This window comes from Rhinolophus sinicus, linkage group LG14 (assembly GCF_036562045.2).
Source record: "Rhinolophus sinicus isolate RSC01 linkage group LG14, ASM3656204v1, whole genome shotgun sequence".
NCBI lineage: Eukaryota > Metazoa > Chordata > Mammalia > Chiroptera > Rhinolophidae > Rhinolophus > Rhinolophus sinicus.
The window spans coordinates 40,726,194-40,742,165 of record NC_133763.1 but is presented as its reverse complement, the minus strand read 5'-3'; the positions used below and the strand labels follow the sequence as shown (position 1 = coordinate 40,742,165).

The following is a 15,972-nucleotide window of genomic DNA, read 5'->3' as shown; positions in this document are numbered from 1 at the left end:
ATACCATAGATTTCATGAAAAGCCTTATTCGTAACAGATACTGTGATGCCATTTGCCAAACCCATTTCTTCTTTTTAGGCACACATCTAGACTGAATTCCTCAGCTGCCCTTACAGTTTGATGTGGCCATGTGACCACGTGTATGTGTGTAGAAGTAGTAATGTGTATCATTTCCAGGCCTGGCGCATAAAAGCCTTCCCCGGCTGTCCACCATGATTGTTTATTTTGTTTCCCAACCATTAACTGAATACAGGGGTCCTCAAGGCCTCAGAGTGTGGTGAAGTTACAGAAGGGGTGGGTTCTGGGTCCCTGAATCCCTATGTAGGGGAAAGTTGCCTGCTCACCAGGGACACCATTGTTGGATTATTATGTGACCAAAAATAAACTTTTAGCATGTTAAGACACTGAAATTTTGGGATTTGTTTGTTCCAGAAGTTAGTTTTACCCTTTCACATCATTTTTCAGTAGTTCTCAACCTTTTCACCCTCACACACCTGAGAGATGAGACACCACATCAATATTCATGATAACAAAGAGAATGTATTTTCAAGGTGGGCAGAGAGGTCATTCTAATTATATGTTGCAAAAGTGGTTGATCAGGAAAATTGCAGGGAACTGTTATGAGATTTAGCAGCAACTAGATCACTGTTAGAACAGTTTCAGTAGAGGGGAGGAAGGAGACAAAATTGCAGAAGCATGAAAAGTTAACGGTAGATGAGCAGGTGGAGACAATGAGTGAATTTATTGACTCTATTAGATTTTGGGGACACAGTTATAGGATTGTACAATACATGGAGAACAAGGTAGTTGTTTATTGTTGAAGCCATTTGTTGACAGATCTAAAGATGAGGGTCTTATTGACATGGTGATGGGGTAACCATAAAGCTGTACTTGCCCAGGATGGCCTTGTTTTTGCCTGTTGACTAGTAATAATTATCGCTAGTGCCCTTTCACTCTTAGCAGTGGCCTATTTTGGATGAAAATATTACATAGTCACCCCTACATTGCCACAGTCTCACCTGAGTACAAGAGTAGCTGGTAAAACACATAAAAACTTAACGCATGAATAAGTTGCCATTGAATCTATGGAATGTTTTTAGTTACAATTTATGAGGGAGTTGAAAGATTGTGTTTCTTGCCTTACTTGAATAATATTATAGAATTAACCTTAATATAGGACTATATTTAGAAACTAGCATGTTTATTAACTTTTATTGTTCCTGGTGATCTTTCAGTCCGTTTTTATTGTTTTCCTGGCTAGTCTCTTGGATGTCTTTTTGGTGTCCTTGTCATAGAGAATAACTTTGGTTTTAAAGAAGTGACATGTTAAAAGAACTATCAACAATATGGATGAAATATTTTTCTTTCTTTTTTTTCCTTTTTTTCTCTTGGGTGCTGGGAAAGACCTTTCAAAGTGTTAATAACAAGAACTTCTTAAGAAAATGTTGATAGATTTTCCTGTATAAAAAAATGAAAACATATGAACCTCAAAAATACCCCTAAATAAAAGGCATATATAATAAACTCCGACAAAATATGTGATACTTATGGAAAATACAGTGTTAAAAGTTTCATTCTCCGTAGAGAGTAAATTTCAGTAGAAAACGTGTATCTACTATGTCCCAGCATAGATTATTACATTCAATACTCCTAGCTACTCTATTATTATCTCGGTTTTACAAATGATGGTTAGGTAACTTGCCACAGCCACCTGACTGAAAAAGAGGTAGAGGAAGGGTTTGAACCATGTGATCAGATTCCAGAGCATAAGTTCTTAACCGCTACTCTCTTAAATCCATACATAAATGAAAAACTCCAAAGTAGAATGCTCCAAGGACACAGATAGCCAGTTCCCACCCACATAGACCCCCACACACGTGCATACACTTACTAATACAAATGACCAATAAAATGCTTACAGTTGTTAAAAATGATGGCAAAAAGAAATATATGGATTTAAAAAACCACAAGGCTTCATTTTTGTCTATGAGATTGGTAAATCTTTTGTTCCAAATGATAATATTGAGAGCTGATAAAGGCGGAATGAAATGCTGTTCTTTTCATAGCATTTGTGTGGTGAAATGCACTCTTTTAAAATTGAGATGTAATTGACAAATAAGATTGTAATATATGTAAAGTGTCCAGCATAATGGTTTTATATGTGTATATATTGTGAAAGGATTCCCACCTTAATTAACAATTAACAATCCCCACCTCACATATTTACTTTTTTTTGTGTGAGAACACCTAAGTTCTACTCTCTTAAAAATTTCAATTATGCACCCACAGGTCCTAGATATGACCCTGCTCTCACCTCGGGGTCCTTGCTCAAGTTTCCAAAACTTTAAGGCTCAGTGTAAACTCCTTCTGGTTGAGATGAACAATTTCATTTAGTCTCTTCCTCTTGGAGCAGCGGTTTTCTGTTTGTTTTAATAAAGTAATGTGCCAGGTGAAAAAAAAATTTCAATTATGAAATACGGCATTATCAACTATAGTCACTATGTTATATATTAGATCGCCTAGTACCCTTCACTAGCTCCTCACCATTTCCCCCGACTTTGGTCTCCCTTCCCTTTCTCCCTCCTTCCCTCCCTCCCTCCCTCCCTCTCTCCCTCCCTCCCTCCCTCCCTCCCTTCCATCTTTTAGATTCCACATATGAGTAATACCAAGCAGTATTTGTCTTTGTCTGGCTTATTTCACTTGGCATAATGCTCTCCATGTTCATCCATGTTGTTGCAAATGGAAGGATTTCCATCTTTTTTAAGGCTGGATAATCCATATAGTCTGAGTCTGTCTGTCTGTCTCTCTATATAGATAGATATAGATATATCTATATATCTGTATCTACAGATACATATCTCTACCTATCTATATCTATATCATCTATATCTATACCTATATCTATATATCTATATATATTAAGTCCTAAATGCCATCAGTAGGTTCTTGAAAACTGCATTTAAGCAAAACAACCTATAACAAAACCAGTTTTACCACAGGCTAATTGATATAAACAAGAGTTAAGTTCCTAGGGCATATTTTTGGACACACACATACACACACACATCACTAAATTTCTAAACAAAGACCCAAAATACTTCTAATGTTAAACATTGAAATAAATGGGAGCTCTACATACATTTTAAAAAGATTAATAAAAAACAAGAAATGATTTTCCAACCTGCTTATTCCAGTTCAGGGTTGCTGGAAGCCAGAGCATCTCCTGGCAGCTCAGGGCACAGGGTAGGGCCCCCCCTTCCCCCCCCTTGGACGGGATGCCCTTCCATCACAGGGCCGCTCTGACGGGGACAGTAGTTGCTGTGACTGCTGTATGCCCATCATCAACTGCTATTTTGTTTGCTATAGTCCTGTGAGACTCAGGAATGCAAACCCTATTTGTGTTCAGATCTAGGTAATTTGGGGGCTTGTCTCTCAGGTGGCAGCCTTAAAAGTTGGGGTGCCAGATGTGTGGTTCAAACCCTTTGCTCCTCAGGGAGAATCTCGGAGTTGAGGGTTCGTCCTGATAGTGGGGTGCTGTGCCAGGGGCGGAATTTATGGTGAAAGTGTGTCTCAGCCTTTCCTACCTGTTTCCGTGTGACTATTTTCTCATTCGCCTGATGTATAGGAGTCTTTCTGGATTTCTGTCAGAGGGAGTTGCTCCCTGTGTAGCTTTATACTTGGTGCTTCTGTGGGAGGAGGGACATTTAGGCGCCTCCTATGTCATCATTATTTTCTTATGGGGAAAAACACTTTCTAATACTCCTATCTCAAATTTGTGTGAAAGATGTTAGTGCATTCTTGGTTCCATGGTAAGAAACAACTCAAACCTCTGGTAGTCGTTCCTCTGGCGTGAGTTGCTTAGCACCAGAATCGCTGGTTGGACGTCTGATAACTCATTTGTGTCTCTCAGGCATAGCCTTTCCAGCCATCAGCTCTACGTTGTTGAGAATTACAGATAAAAACCAAAAAAACAAAAGACAAAGCAAAACTCATATTTCCATTTTATTGTATCTAGTAAGACCTTGAAACTTTTGAAAAACGTTTTTTACAATTTAACAAATGAGTAAAATGGGAGCAGTTTCTCTGTAGTTCTTAAAATATTCTCTGAAAAAAAGCACAGCATGGGTAGGGATACACATTTTGTTAGGGGGTCGATTCTCGTCTGTTGAAACACATTTAGCTGATATTGCCAAGTGGGGACATTAAATGCATGCAAAAGAAACTTACCTATTATCTGTTTGGTTCCAGCAATATCCTGATTGGGCAGGAATTATTTTTCAGAGTCTGTTCCCTTTGGGGACATCCCCCTCGGGGAGTACTTCTGCTTCCCTGTTACTTCCTGTGTATTTCAAGAACTCTTAACAAGAACAAGGATCGTGTGTATGGTGACTTTTTTCTCTTGCAAATAAAGATGAACAGGTTGTTTTCCTGAGTCTAAATTTAAAATGAATAAAATGCTTTCCAACTTAATTGGCAAGAACATTTAAAATGAAAGGTAAAATACAAGTTCACCATGAAACATAAGATTTGCTTTTTTTCCCTCAGTGTTTTTATAGTTAAGGTGGGCTGCGTGTTATAATTGGATGAAAACTGAGTAGCTATGGGAATGACTATTTTAGGAAAACACGTATTCGATACCAACGATTGGAAATGCATGGAAGCTAAAAGTTAGCCCCCACCCCACTTATCTCCTCTCCCCAGTCTCCTCCCTCTAACTTTGGGAATAATGGTTTGTTCAGTTTCCACCTGGCAACTACTTCTCTGCACTTCATCCCAGCTCTGTCTTGTTCCCAGCTGCCACTTGGGTCCTTTGTGCTTTTGCTACAGTCATGACCTAGAATTCTGGGAGAACTCTTCTCCTCCAAGGCCCGTAGCTGGGGAGGGTGATGTCAAGGGCATGTTTCCTCCTATGCAATTATCCAAAAGGAAGAACATGTGTGATAGACTTTGTTGGATACTTGTAGATAATAGGAAGGAATCATAGTTAGGAAGAAAAACCTTAAAAATGGTTGATCAATCTGGTAGTTCTATTAAGTTGAAAGGAAGAAAACTTTAATAAAAGTTAAAACCTTTTGTAAGACAGTTACATCACAGACACTCCTCAGATCACAGCCTGTTCCTTTGTCCTTTCCTTGTCCCTCTTCCAGGAAGAATCCTCTTCTCTCAGCCTCCACAATGGCAATCTCTGCTCTCTGCAGGGGTATGTTTCACCCTAGGATTATCTACCACAATTCATGGGACACAAGACCCCCCCAGCAATGTGTTTTTCAGTGTCTGCGTTTATCAGTCCAGAATCACCCTGTGGTGAGAGAGAGGGTAGAGACATTGAGTACAGACAGCATGGAATGAAGTTTGGCTCAGTCTCTGCCCCTTTTGCATCTCCTTGCTAGTGTGGAGGTTTGCAGATGCTTCATCATTCTTCCAGCAGGGTGCTAGTTAATTGAACCACCTCCCAAGAACACATATACACACATTTATCCATCCCCTGTACCAAACAATAATCCTAAGAGACAGTAGTCTAAGTCTATATTGGATTACTGAGGGCTCTTGGAGTTGTAAACAATAGAAATCCAATTTGAGTTACCACTAGTGCTATTAAGAGCTAGTGTTTATTAAGCATTAACTATATGCAGTTGTATTGTGGTAAGGGCTTCACATATATCATCTAATCAAATTCTAATAACAACCTCATGAGATAGGTACTGTTATCTCTGTGTTATGTATGAGAACGCTGAGGCACAAGGACTTTATAGGCAACTCACTGAAGATCGTAAGTGTCAGAGCCAGGATTTGTGTCCATGTAGTCAGGCTCCAGAGCCTCGTGCCCTAGGGTGAGCATAATGTGGCAGATTTATTGATTCATAGATTCTGCCATAAAGTGCCACAGCCAGACTGTTGAGCAGTACAGGGTAGAGAGGGGCTTCAGCAACACTTGGAACCAGGGATTCAAATATCGTTCTCTCTCGCATGGTCTTTTATCTCCACTTCTCAGTATGCTTGATTCAGCTCTTACTGTAGACCGGATTCCTCAACATGGTAGAAAACATGGTAGATAGTCGATGGTCACTGGTTGATCTTGACCTTAATATTTTACAACTTCTTTCACTGGGGAGACATTTTCTCAGCAGCAGTTATTAAACAAACAAACGAAAAACCAAAAAAAACAGTTGAAAAACTTCCAGATTGGTGATACCAGCTGGCTAAATCTGTGCCCTCTCCCAATATTGTTTTCAAACAATACGGAACACTAAGAAGTAAAAATTGAAAAATGAAGATCAGGGACACCCAGATTTCAAATTAACTGTAAATAAAAGTTAAAAAAAAGAAAAGAAAAGAAAAAAAGAAAAAGAAAAACCAAATCTCATTAAAGTATCTCTCAAACCTTTGCCGTGAACAAGAATGGTTAAAAAAAAATAGTATGCCAGAGAGAAGAGGGTCTCGAGATTCATGCAAAGCTACTGCCAAACAGAAAGTCCACTTGTTGGGTAGAAATACTGAAACTACGTTTTTCCAATTTGACTCACAAGGAAAGACCCAACTGTATGCTGTTTACAAGAGGTGCACTGAAAACAAAATGATTCAGGAAGACTAAGCATCAGTGGGAAAGACTGTAATTGGCCCCATTTGGGTCAGCTGTCCAACCCAGACCACTGAGCTGTGGCCGGCAGTGCAGAGTGCTTTTGTTCAGCAACTGCGTCCCCCCATCCCTTCCTTGCTCCTTCAGCTGTGTCCAGTTTAGTGGACCCATTTAGAATTTGGTAGCTTCCTCTGGAACTACATGTTTACAGCAGTGTCTGAAAGAAGGGTTCTGTTTTTAGAATAAGAGAGAAGTACTAGGTAGACAATACAGATATTAAAAAAATATATATTTTCTGGAAATTGTTTTTCAGTGGTCTCTCTGATTTTCTTATTCTTGCTAAATTGATATTTGTTTTTAGGTAATTTGCTGCATGGGCAACAGCAGGACAGAAAAATTGATTAATAAGTAATGAAACTGTCTAGCAGAGTGCTATTCAACAGAAATATGAGCCATAAGTACAAGCCACATTATATAAAATTATTTTAAAATTCCTAGGCACCACATTAAAAAAGTAAAGAAATAGGCAAAATTAATTTTAATATGTTTTACTCAATCCATCCAAAATATCATTTCAACACGTAATCAATATAGAAAGCATTAGTGAATTCTTGTGCATTTTTCTTTATTCTTCAGTATCCAGTCTGTATTTATACTCACAGCATATCTCAGTTCATTCTAGCCTCATTTCCAGTTCAATAGTATTGGACAGTTCAGATCTAGAAAAGGGGATAATCATCTAGTTATCTAAGCATAATGAATGAAAAGCAGTAGTACTTGACACCTAAAGTATATTTATATATGTGGTAATACATTTACAGTGTTTGGCCCAAGTAAAGTATGCCCTACTTAATACTTTTATTTTGTGTTTTTCTATGTTAATGGTACCTATTTTAAAGTGGAGTCCCATGATAGCTTGGCCAAGTATTATTGCTCCTTTCATAGCCAAATATTATAACATTATAGCTAAATGTTATTGCTACTTTTCTTCTCATTTTGAAATAAATCCACCACAATGGGGATGGAGTTAAGAAGCGTTGTTCCCTCACTTCCTTTAGGTCTCTGTTTAAATGTCCTCTGTTGTACATGCCTTTTCTGAACATTTTAAACAAAGTAGCAACCTCTACCCTTTCCCCCACCCCTCTGATAATTCCTATGCCCTTTACATTGCTTTCGTTTTCTCCCTAATTCCGACTACCTCTGACATATAGAATATACTTTACAAATTGTTTGTTGTCTTTCTTTACCAACCCCCTCAACAGATGGATACACACACACACACACACACACACACACACACACACACACACACAGGCTTGTGAGCTCTGATAGGGCAAGAACTTGGTTGTATTCACTGCTCTATCACCATGTCTTAGAAAAGCCACACAGAAGATGTGTAGCATTTCCCGATAGTGTGAGTGAAAGAATTTAAGACACATGGCATCCACTGCCACTGTAGACACCGATACTCCCTTCGCCATCAGCCTGTATGGTTGCCCTTTGGTACCCTCCACTCTTCCCTGTCACACTGTCATCAGAGGCAGTCTAGACCTCACTGCATCTTGCCAAGACCACTATAGTCACAAGTCATGCTTTCCCTGCCACCAGCCTTTCCCTTTTAAGCCATTCGACATGTGACTGCCATATAAATATTAAAAAGTACCTCTGAACGTGTTAGTCCCCTACTCAGAATTTTCAGTTCCTCCCAGTGGTGTACAATTCTGCTGTCTGCTGGCTTTCAGAGGGACCTGTGCAGGCTGTGCTTCTGGCCTGTGCTCCTGCCAACTGGACAGTGTACCTTTTTTTAAAATACATTCAGTGCTTTCTCCTCTTGTTCCTTTGTACATACTCTTCTCTATTCCTGGACACCCTTTTCCCATCCTGCCCTGCCCTCGGCTTTTGCTATTTCTTTCAGCTTTCCTTGGGCCATGTTGTTAAGATTTTAACTTTGAAGCACTTTCTTGATAGACGCTAGGAACCCTGGGAAATATGAATAGACAATGAGATATCATCAACGCAAGACACTTGGCATGTGTGCCAATGGCCGAGTACTGCTGGAATACAGCAGCTCTATGGTTGAAGGGAAAATGAGTATGTGTCAAAGTGTAGGGTCTGCAGAGAAAAAGGGCACAGGGCACATCCCTTGGCCACCTGTTCCCTTGCTGCCTTATGTCTTTAAGTGGCATCAATCAAAAAGGGTCCTTGTACTAATTACTTCCTTAGCGTATACATACATAGGAAGCATTTCCCATTAGGTTTTCATGATCCTATTAAACTTTTAAAAACCTTTTAATAGTGAAAATTCCAAACATGCAAAATGGAATAGTTGAGCAGACACTCACGCACCCATCATCCGGCGTGACAGTCATGGTCAAACTTAGTGTTTGAAAGCTGCCAGCTCAGTTAAAATGGAAAGTGTGTCCGTGTGTGAGTGTGTGTGTGAGTGTATGTGTGTGTGTGTGTGTTTTGTGTTTTCCATTGAGTAGTCAGGCATATGTAATTAGGAACTGAGCTGATTCTTTTTTATTTTATTTTATTTTTTATTTCTTTAAGTGTGTTTTTCCAGGATCCATCAGCTCCAAGTCAAGTAGTTGTTTCAATCTTGTTGTGGAGGGCACAGTGGCCCTTGTGGGGATCGAACTGGCAACGTTATTGTTAAGAGCACTGTGCTCTAACCAACTGAGCTAAACCAGCCGCCCCTGAGCTGATTCTTTTAAAGTGAGTTTTCAGATAGAATCATAAAATTTTGGATTTGGAAAAGGTTCCTTTAGTGTTTGTGTTATTTTTAGTTAGACGTCATGAAGCTTTCTAATCAAGACTGACATTTTTAGTAGTTATTTGGTTTAAAAAGAACTTTCTTGGGGGTGCTGAAAAATGTTGACATGCCTTCTGCAAACTATAGTCCTTTTTCTGGCATGAGTGTATTCAAGGAACAATTTATGTAGGTTATTTGTTCAATATAACTTCAGTGGCTTACATTTTTCTATGATTTTTTTTTTTGTAATTGCCATGGCTTAAATATACACACCTTAGAAAACATAAATTAGTTTGAAGCTAGCGATAGGCGAGCTATTTCTGGCAAGGTGTTAAAGACACCCATGTTTTGCATCCTGTGAGCTGGTGGGTTGCAAGAGTTCATAAAATTAAAAAAGAAAAATCTGATAGTTACTTAGCGTTTGCCTTTTGCATTCTTTTGTATGAAAATTCAGACAACAGTGGAAACTGTGGATTTGAAAACGCAGGCACGAACGAGCGGGAGGCCATCAGTGAGGTTGCCTCTCAGATTGCCAATAGGCTTTCTGGTTATTGTTCAGAGATTATTTGCGACCAGATCAGTAGGCTCTGGTCATCTCTGAAGGTGACTTCCGTTGTTGGTACTCACACTGCTCTGCTGACCCTCTGGGTCCCAATGTGTTCAGTGAGCCTCTATGCCTCCTGGGCATTGAATTTAGAAGCTGAAGGGATCTGAGACATTTTTAATTCTAACCTAATTTTCCAGAGGAGGGAACTAAGGTCTAGAGAGGGTAAGTAACTGTCCCCTGGCCATTCTTGTGTTGCTTTCTGAACTGTTTTTACTCTCAGCACTTCTGGCATCAACTATGTGAGCTTCCCCCCCTCCCTCCCCCATTGCACCAACAAATTTCCCTACTTTCTGGACACCAACTGGGTGTTGTGTAATTCATCCAGTTCCAACACTCAACTACCTAGAGTGAGTGCAGACCCCACAAAATTAAAGGCTCAGTCCCACCAGACTGCTCCCACTTTAGATGCCAATCGTAAGTATTGGATGCCCAGGGTGCCACCCTTCTGTCCGACTTGGCTACAAAGTCAAGGGTTTTCTCAACCCCCTCCTCGGGTTTGATAATTTGCTAGAAAGGCTCACAGAATTCAGGGAAACACTTTATTTACCATTACTGGCTTCTTATAAAGGATATTACAAAGGCTACAAATGAATAGCCAGATGAAGAAGTACACAGGGCGAGGTCTGGCAGGGTCCTGAGCTCAGGAGCTTCCGTCCTGTGGAGGGGGTGTGTCCCCTCCTGATGTATGGCTGTGTTCACCCACCCAGAAGCTCTCCGAACCTGTCATTTACAGGTTTTTATTTAGGAGGCTTCACATAGGTGTGATTGATTATTAACTCAATCTCCAGCCCCTCTCCCCTCCCTGGTGGTTGGGGTGGGGCTGAAAGTTCCAACCTTCTCATCAAGATTTGGTCTTTCTGTCCATCATCCCCCGTCTCAAGCTGTCTAAGGGCCCACCACCAGCTGCACGAAAGATGCTGAGATCACTTGTGAAATTCCAAAGGATTGAGGAGCTGTGTGTCAGGACGAGGGGTCAAGGACAAATATTATAACAAAAGATGTTCCTATTACCCCTTTCCCTCAGGAAATTCCCCGAGCGTTAGGAGCTTGTGTCAAGAACTGGGAACGAAGGCCAAGTATATATTTATTATTATATTACAGCATCCCACTCTTATAACTGGAGTCAGTCTCACGGTGGCCGAGTCCTTGTCACCCTTCCCCTCTGCCTTCTTGGCTTCTTGCTTCATACCTGGATGGCTGCATTTGCCTCCAAGCTCATGTGGTTGTTTGAAATCAGTTCTGTGATCCAATTCGGTAAATTCCTATGGACTGAACAGATGTTATAGGCGAGGCTCTGGTTTGGGTTCTGCATCCGTGACTGGTCAAGGTTCTGCTGGAGCTTTTCCAACAAGGGGGGATTTTCATACCTAAACTCAGCAGAACTGCCCACTGAATTATGGATAAAATTTTGGTTGTTGCTGTGGCTACAGGAAAATATTTCTAGACCAGTTTAAATCTGTTTAGAATGTATTGGGGCCTACTATACTAGCATGCTGTTGGGAGCCAGAGTACCCTAAAAAAGAGATTTAGAGTATATGCTCTGCTTACAGTTTCACTGTGGTTGAAACATTCTCATAAATGTGCTGGGAGGAATATATCCAAGCACCCAAATGAATAGCATGACCAAAAGGGCCGAAAAGAGAAAAGTTTATAGATGGAATAAAGCTTGAGATGAGCTACCAAGGTGAGATATGAATTGGAAGATGGGAAGGAAAGACCATTCTGGAAAGAAACTATTGGGAATAAATTCTGCAATAAATATGGAGAGATAATTTCTAATTAGCATTTTTTTGCATATGAATTGTGCTTATCTTTACTTGTGTTTCATTTCAGTTTTTTTGGTCATTCCTTTTTGTCATAAATAATACTAAAACAATCTCAATTCGCTCAATTCCAGTAATCTCAAATTGGTGATATCAAATCAGTATTACTATATTGAAATAGATTTCATATGTAATTTTTAAAGCATTATTTTCCGTGCATTGTTTTCCACATACTGTTCATAATGACCATTTAAAAAACTATGCTGAAAAGAAGTCCTAATACTCTTAAAAAACACACACACACACACACACCCCTAAATTCTTTTTACCATTTTCCACTATTTTGATAAGATCTTATTAGAAATCAGCTGCATCTGAGGTTTACTTCTTTTGGGTAAAGGTATTTTTTTTTAATTAGTTTCAGGTGTACAAAACAATGTAATAGTTAGACATTTACACCCCTCACAAAATGATAATCCCCCTCCCCCAATCTACTGCCCCTCTGATATTGTATATAGCTGCTACAGTTCCACTGACTCTATTACTTATGCTGTACTCCGCATCCTGTGACTATCTATATATCTATATATCTATATATCTATATATATATAAAATTGCAGTTGACATTCAGTATTATTCAGCTTCAGCTTCAGGTGTACACTGCAGTGGTCAGGCATCTACACCGTCCATGAAGTGGTCTCCTTAATAAGACAAGTGCCCATCTGACACACTAAAAAATCTTTAAACATTATTGATTATATTCTTGGGTAAAGGTTTGAAGTGGAAGTTACTAGCATTAATTTTGAAATAACCTGGTTTTGAATTAATAAAGATATAACCTTGTATACAAAGCAAGCATTACTTACTTGGGTTTGCAATGTTCTTATACTACTTAAAGGAGTGTTTGTTTAATTTGATCTTATTCACAAAACAGTAAATGGTGTCATGTGCTTGAGAAACTTAGGTTCTTGTGGTTGTCAGATTTCTTTTAATTTTGAAAATTAAAAGAAATGGAAGCCACATGAGTCAAGCTAATTAGAAGAAAGAACATTTAATACTAAATTTAATCCATTTGAAAATAATGAACTGTGAGGTTTGCAATTTAAGATAAGATCTAGGAAATCCCCCCTAAGCCTCTAACCAGTTGTCACTTCTCTTAAATTCTAGATGTTTTCTCAGTTATGAAAGCCACTCTTTTAACTCTTCCTAAATATTCTTTTGCCTTTATTGTTTTAGTACTCATATATGATTTCCCTCTCAATATTTGGGTACAGCTTTTCTTTTTTCTTTTTTTTTTCTTTTTTTTTTAGTCATAAATTATCTGCCTAGCTATTTTCTGGTGGATACTCGAAACTAAGTATATTTACGTATACTTTTAAATTTATCTCCACGGTTATTTCAGCTACCCTAAAAAGGACTCTATGTAACGAAATATAAAAGGTGATGAGAAGCCTGCTTTTAATGTGCCCAGTATTTGTTGTTTGTTTATTTATTTATTATTATTTAAATTTCAACTTTTTAAATTTTTTTGTATTTTATATTTTACATATGTATTTTTATCATTTTCTTTTCTTTTTAAAGTTAGTTTCAGGTGTACAAAACAATGTAATAGACATTTATACCCCTCACTAAGTGATAACCCCCCTCCCCCAATCTACTACCTGTCTGACATTGTATACAGCTGTTATAATTCCATTGACTATATTTCCTATGCTGTACTCCACATCCTATGACCATATATATATATATATATATATATATATATATATATATTCAATTATAGTTGACATTCAGTATTATTCACCTTCAACTTCAGGTGTATAGCACAGTGGTCAGGTATCTATACCATCCATGAAGTGGTCCATCTGACACCCTACAAAATCTTTACAACGTTATTGATTATATTCCCCAAACTATCTTTTGTATCCCTGTGGCAATATTATGGCTACCAATTTGTGCTTTCTAATCCCCTCTTCTCCCTCATCCCCACCCTCCTACCGTCTAGCAACCCTCAGTTTTTTTATATCTCTGAGACTATATCTGTTTTGTTTGCTCATTTATTCTGTTCCTTAGATTCCACATATAAGTGAGATCATATGGTATTTGTCTTTCTTCATCTCACTTATTTCACTTAACATAATGTTCTCTAGGTCGATCCGTATTGTTGCACATGGTAAAATTTCATTGTTCTTTATGGCCGAGTGATCACTCGTAGGTAGCTAGCTAGAGAAATCCAAAATGCTAATTTGAAAAAATATATGCACTTCAGCATTTCTTTTGAACGTGAGGGCTGTCTGGTTTTTCCTGGTTGTACATTCCTGTTCCCCAGTGACGTTCCTCCTTAGGCTGCATACGTGGTCAAAGAGGAAATTCCCTTGAAAGGAGGATGTAGTCTTTGGTGACGCAGTTTCAAGTAGTTTTGCCACATTGACACAAAGTGCTTCCATATACAATTTCACTTAAATTTTAAGCTTGTAAATGAAATAAAACAGGTACATAGTGTGTGAAATAGCAGGTTGTGACTTGGAGATGCTTAACTATCATTGAAAAGGGCTACGTGAGAAGCCCTTCATTTGTTCTGATTAAGGTAACAGAGAAAGACTGATCTAGTTGGACATTGAGCGCATGCCATAATTATATTAGAAAAAAATGATAAGCCGTACTTTGGCATTATAAAGATCTTTTTTTTTTGAGATTAAAAATATGGGTTTTAAAAATTTTATTGTTTTCTCCTATGTGCAGTCAATATTTTGGGTGGGTGTAGTGGCTGAAGTAATAAACTTTGGTATTACTTGTGACTTCAGCTGCCAAATATCTCGACTTTGAGAAAAAGAAATAATGTGGTTATTTTTACAGGAAATACTGTACCAGACTGTGGCTTATGTAAAGGAAATGCCCGCCAAGAAACAAAAATAGGACTTAATGGTATACTTTACGCTTGAGGTAAAAATGAATAAATATAAATGAGTAAATATAAAATGAGTAAATATAAATAAACTTTACTCTTAGATTTCATGTTTATAATTAATTCTAATACACTTTAATGTAGGGCATGGTAGTGACTTCGTACTTTTATACGGCTTGCTAACAGAATGCAGCTAGGAGACGAACCACATAAAGGCTCTGTAAATAATGGGAACAGATGGCTGAGGGACTATTGTTTGATGGAATCACAGGAGGCAACCCAGATTTAAAACACAATGGCGCTGTAGTAAGCAGCTCCATCACCCCCTTGCATTTGCTCCAGGGACTAGCAGTAGATTTGTAATTGTCCTATTGCACTTCTTTTCACAAATCATTTAATCTATTTGCCTAACATTTTGCTGTGGAATTGGCTCATCATGACAGTTGGATCAGGGTTAGAAGGGAGAGCAGAGTGTACCTGCTGCTCTCCAGCGTCTATAATTTGTGATGTGGAAAGCTGCTTGTTAGACTTCTTTATATGTGCACACCTGCGTAAATGGGGCTGAAAGGAACTTCAGAATTGAATTGTCCAACTGCTCATTTTGCAGGTGTATCACAGAGAGGTTCACTTCTGTTTTCCAGGTTGCTCGCTGGTGGGCAGAGTCAAAGGCAGAATCTTGGAGTCCCATGTCCTAATTCCTGGAAACTGAATGTGGTACCTTACACAGGAGAAGGGATTTTGCAGATAGGATTAAGGACCTTGAGGTGGGGAGATTATTTTGGATTATCTGGGTGGGCCCAGTATAATTACATGGATTCTTAAAAGCAAAGAATCTTTCTCATCTGAGTCAGAGATGCAACATTGCTGGGTTTGAAGATGGAGGAAGGGGGCCTCAAGCCAAAGAATGTGGCCACCTCAAGAGCTGGAAAGGCCAGGGAAACGGATTCTCCACTAGAGCCTCTGGAAAGGACCTCTGCCCTGCTGACACCTTGAACTTAGTCCAGTGAGACCCATGTTGAATTTCTGACTTAACAGAAATATAAGATAATAAATTTGGGTGGTTATAAGCCACTACATTTGTGGTCATTTATTATAGCAGTCAGAGAAAACTAAATTAGGGATAAAACCAGGTCCAGTCCCCAGACCACCTGCCTTGCTGTTTAGGTTTTTTCCTCAGATGATAAGTTCCTGTTATATCACTGAATCATGTACTCCTGAAAGGCAGAAATCTCTTTGCTCTTCCTCCCTGGGATGTAGCCCAGGAATGGGTGAATGGGAGCCAGTCAGAAAGTGCTTGTGGGCTAATGTCTAAGCAACAGATGCTCCAGAGAGAAACAAAATGGCAGCATGAAACTTGCTGCACTG

The 15,972-nt window shown here is 38.9% G+C and overlaps 1 protein-coding gene across 2 annotated transcripts in view; it reads left to right on the top strand.

Annotated features, from left to right (window-relative positions):
- VAV3 (vav guanine nucleotide exchange factor 3) overlaps positions 1-15,972 on the top strand; it is a 329,840-nt gene that overhangs the window by 101,038 nt on the left and 212,830 nt on the right. The window lies entirely within an intron of this gene.